The 5,155-nt window shown below is 30.0% G+C and overlaps 1 pseudogene; it reads right to left on the reverse strand.

The window, feature by feature from the left end:
* Positions 1–2,698: 2,698 nt before the first annotated feature.
* Positions 2,699–5,155, reverse strand: part of LOC136066490 (inosine-5'-monophosphate dehydrogenase 2-like) — a 3,341-nt pseudogene continuing 884 nt past the window's right edge.

Raw genomic sequence — 5,155 nt, forward strand, 5'->3', positions numbered from 1 at the left:
AGTGTGGACAAAGATCATGATTCAAATCTCTAAAATGAAGTTTTACACACATATGTACTTAGATTAAGGTTATAATAGAATTTTGAATTTCTATCTTATATTAAAAAAAATTAAAAATTTTGAAACATAAAAGGAAAAAAAAAAAAAACTTAATTGAATTTGAAGATTCAAAATACAAATTTGGGAACATATCATATCAATATCAATTTATCAAACATGAATGGATTAAACTAAAAAAAAATATATATATATATATAAAGGATTAAAACGAAAATAACAACTCTTAGACTTTTGTGAAATAGATGGTGTACTTTAGTCTTTTCACAAGTGGAAGTCCACGTACGTCTAGGGATTTTCGAATTGGATTGAAATCCGTGCAATATCTAGGGTATTGCACGGGGTGCAATAGCTTAAATCTCATCCATTTATTCAATCCAATGCTCTTAAATTTGACACATCATCAAATTACAAAAAGACAATTTCACCCCTAAATATTTCAAACCTGCGTCTGCTTGTATCTCCTTTGAACAAAAATCAAAATTCAAATTTACTCTCTCTCTCTTCTCTCTCTCGGATTGAAGCTTTCTCTCTTCACGACACAGCCACTAGCCAAAATCTCCGATTCGACGATACTAACCTTTTTCTTATTGAAAAATTTTTAATAATAACAATTATTGTTAATACTAGAAATCCAACAGCTTGTCTAAATTAGCTCATATAAAAAAGTTCTTGCACACTACAGGCTAAAACATTAGAAACCCAGAAGCATAGGATTTGCCACTATAGTCTATAACATCAAATTGTAAATAGGGATTTTAGCTATCTACCTTGTAGCACTAATTATCATTTCTTTAATTCTACCAGACCATATTTCACATATTCTCCATTTGAAAATGTGCAACACTAATGTGGCAGCAAAGACTACCCAAAAATAAAAAACCTGAATAATTATCATCAATGAAATATATAGCACTAGTAGACCCAGTTCTCCTCTTACCCAATGGAGTTTCTATTTTCCATAAGTAATTTTTATTTGATTCGATGTATACAAAAGAGAGAACTCACCTCCTTGCGAAGTTCGATATAGGAAGCAGCCTATGAATTGCAGATAAATCTGGTCGGCACTAGCAGTGACTATATCAGCGGAATTTTAGGGATTTTCTGAAGAGAAAAGGCCAGTATCGTCGAAACAAAGATTCGGGCCAATAGCTGTGCCGTGAAGAGAGAAAGCTTCAATGAGAGAGAGAGAGAGAGAGAGAGAGAGAGAGAGAGAGGAAGAGGAGAGAGAGAGAGAGAGAGAGATTTTGAATTTTGATTTTTGTTCCAGAGGAGATACAAGTGGGGTTTTAGGGGTGAAATTGTCTTTTAATTATTTGATGATGTGTCAAAGTTAAGAGGCATTGAATTGAATAAACAGATAAGATTTAAGTTATTGCACGGGATCTCAATCCGTAAAGATCATTATATGCCAAATGCTCAACATTTGACCATTAAAAACTAATGAACATTTTTAAATTAAAATTGGTTATAAAATTGCGTCCTTTTTCTTTCCTCTCATTCTCTTTCTCTCTCATCGCAACAACCACAATTACTATATTCTATTTTCATTCTCTCTTTTGCCACAACAACCCATCAATCAATTTGGGCGCAAATTTAAAAATTTAATTCCATATATAAAATTAAGTAATGACCGCCTTAGGTTTTTAATATATATATATTATATTTGTATGTATGTATGTATGTATAACACTTCTATAGATGACTAATGTATTATTTTTATTTTTTCTAATTATTTGTATATTATACATATCTAATTAAAATCAAAGTGTATTTAAAGTATATTCTCATAAAAATAGATAAGTCATATAAAAAAAATTAATCAATGCGTTATTTTTTCCTTCTATTACCTTTATATCTTACGTTAATTAAATAAAAAAGCATTTAGGATATATGTTCTTACAAATAAATAAGTGAATATTTATAATAAAAACTACTCTATTTTCTTTTCATATTTCATTTATAAAAAAAGAAATATGAGCACCATGAGTTTTTAAGAAAAAAAGGACAATTTTGATTTCATGTTTATGAGTTAAATCCTTTAGTTTTTACTATTTGTTATACTTTTTTTTATTTATATATATTGACGTCTATATTTCAGGCATATAAGATTAACTTGATGTAAATATTTTTATTATATATAAGAAAATATTATATGTTAAATCAAGTTACATGCATACCTTATGTATATTTTTTTTCTTTTTGCTTCAGGCCTTCAACATGCCACTATCTTTCTTCTCTTGTGAGTCAGTGACAAGTCAAAATCACCCATCTTTTTTTACTAATTTCCTCTCTCAAATTTATAGTCCATTTGAATTGAGAGCGAGAGAGGAGTAGAGTAGAGTAGAATAGATTTAGAGAGCGTTTGGGTGGCACGTTTTGCTGCGTTGCGTTTTGCTTTTTTTTTTTTTTTTTTTTTTCCTCACGCGGTTCAGTCCACTGTTTTTCACTGTAGCAGTACTGTAGTGGCTACTGTTCATTGAACAGTAGCCGCAAAGTTTGACTTTTCAGCACAATTTTACTGTTTATGGACCCACATTTTACTTTTCAGCAACTTTTTCATTAAAAATGGGTCCCACGATACTATTCACACATTTAAAATTATTTTGCTACAGTATTTTTCAGTTTTCAGTTTCAGTTTTCAGTTTTCAGCTGTATCCAAACAGACCTTAGTACAAATTAGCTTATTTTTAGCTAATTCTACTCTACTCCCCTTCACTCCCTCTCCTTTCCTATCCATTCAAACAGGCCATTAATCATATACAAACAAAATCAAATTGGTTTCGAGGAGTGAAGAATAAAGATAGTTATGAAATCTCATTCTTTAACCTGGTGTTGTGAACCCACATATTTTTTACACTAAAATAAAAAATATTTTAAAAATAAAACACACATCATTTTTTTTATAAACCCTGAATTTTTTTTTTCAACTTAAAAAAAAAAAAAACCCCTTAAATTTTGTGAAAATAAAATAAAGGTCTAGTTAATGGATGTTTCAAGGTATTTGTTTGTTTGTTTGACATCGTATTAAGGTACTTGTTAATGGACTATTTTATGATAGTTTTAGATTTTTTTTTATACAAATTTTATGGAAAATATAAAAAACTATTACAAAAATCAGTTACATTTTTCTATTCCCATAAAAAAATTCTAAAAATATTTTCTAAACTAATACCCTTATGGTATCCGTTAACTTTTTCCAAATAATAATGAAATTATTATTAAAGTAATTAAATTATATAATGAGGTCAGCTTCAATTACCTAACACGTAAAACACTAACCTAACCCAAATACACTCTAAATCTATTTTATAATAAAAAAAGAAAAAAGGGAAGGTTAAACCCTTACTATTTGGTTAGTATATATGACTCTAAAAAGCCACTAAGCCTAACTCATTGCCATCCTAGAATGTTAGACAAACTCTTGGAAAGTCAGGGACAGAGTCAAGAAATTTAGATGCTGTTGTGATTTGGAAATTAACATGTTTAATGGCATTGTCCAAAATGGCACAATATTTGCAATTATAAACTCATGAGTCACTGCATAATCCTATACATAAAGACAGATCTGTTATCGTTTATCCTTTTTATTTCACTTGAAATTCAAGCAACCAGTAACAAATTTGAGTTTAGTCGGGTATCCTTTTATTTCCTAGCTCAATTATATGTTCTTGTTTTCCTAAGCTGACTTTCACTACCAGTTCTTAAGTGGTGAAGTTGGATGCTTCATTATTAATTAATTACATAAATTTTACTCGTCGTGGGTTGTGATGTTTGGTTTGTTTAATTAATAGAGCATTGAAAAACTTTGAATTCTATGCTTCTAAAATAGAATATATTATATTTATTTGTCTTATAGTATTGCATGAAAATAATAATAAAAAAGTAAGTCTTCTCTTTATCAAAATTAAAAATAGAATTAATAGTTTTTGAGACAAATTCATTATTGAAATCTATTGTTCAATAACTAAAGTCCAACATTGTCAAGAGAGATAGCGATCATCTAAAATATGATTTTTATTTTCTTTTTGATATTGGTTGTTTTTTTTTTTTTTTTTTTTTTTTTAAGAACTAAAAGTTTTAAAATATGTTTTATAAATATAAGAAAATAGTCCAATTAATGTATTAAATTGTATAGAAAGGTTGGATTATTATTTTTAATTTATATATTGCTTATAAAATATTAAGTAACAACACATTTTACATTGTGTTTGAACACAAAATATGTTGAGTTGGTCCTATTTATTTTATATTTAAAATACTCTATAAAATGAAAAATCTTCATAGAAATTGTAGGGTTAGGATTTGTGGCCCAAGCCCAAAAACAATAAATTTGTAGAGCGTGGATGATAGAGCTAGGTTAACTATGAAGCTTACAATGGTTGATCACAACATACAAGTATAAACCAGCATCAAAGTATACGTAAAGATCAAATAAGCTGAAGTCCGAAGAGATTTATGATAAATTGAATACGAGTTACAATTCTTAAGGTTACAGTCAGACTTCTCTTTTTCTTTTTCTTTTTTCCCTTCTCTCTTATTAGGAACCCTTCTTCTTTATATAGCATCCTCTCCCATCATCCCCATCGTTCACTTGTTCTTCATCTAGCTCCTTACTTGAATGCATGTCATGTCATGTATCTCCCTCAGCTTTTTGTGAGTGGCGGTAGCTGAAGTTATACTGTTCAGGGGTCTTCTCCACATAAATGTGGCCAGAAAAGTTGCTGCAGTGCATTTAATACGGTGGTGGTAGCTTTTCCTTTTAGATATTTCTCTATTCCTCGTCTTCAGGCGTGTCCAAAGCTTATCTAGACTGCTGAAGTCACTAGGAAGCTCATTCGAACCCCCTAGATATTTATATGACCCAGAATCTTTTCATCCGAGGATAATGATCTCTTTGGAACACTGATGCTCTCTTTGGATGGAGTTTTTTCGTCCCCATGTATCCTTCTTTCACGCGAAGTATCCTTCGACAATTTTAGCCTCTTCGGATATACAATAACCTTCACATTGGGCTTTAGGCCCACTACGTATGGTTGGACTTTTCCCCCCACAAAAATGTAGCCATATTTTGCATGAAGCCATTTAACATGGCAAT

This window comes from Quercus suber, unplaced genomic scaffold, assembly GCF_002906115.3.
Source record: "Quercus suber isolate HL8 unplaced genomic scaffold, Cork oak 2.0 scaffold_37, whole genome shotgun sequence".
Classification (NCBI taxonomy): domain Eukaryota; kingdom Viridiplantae; phylum Streptophyta; class Magnoliopsida; order Fagales; family Fagaceae; genus Quercus; species Quercus suber.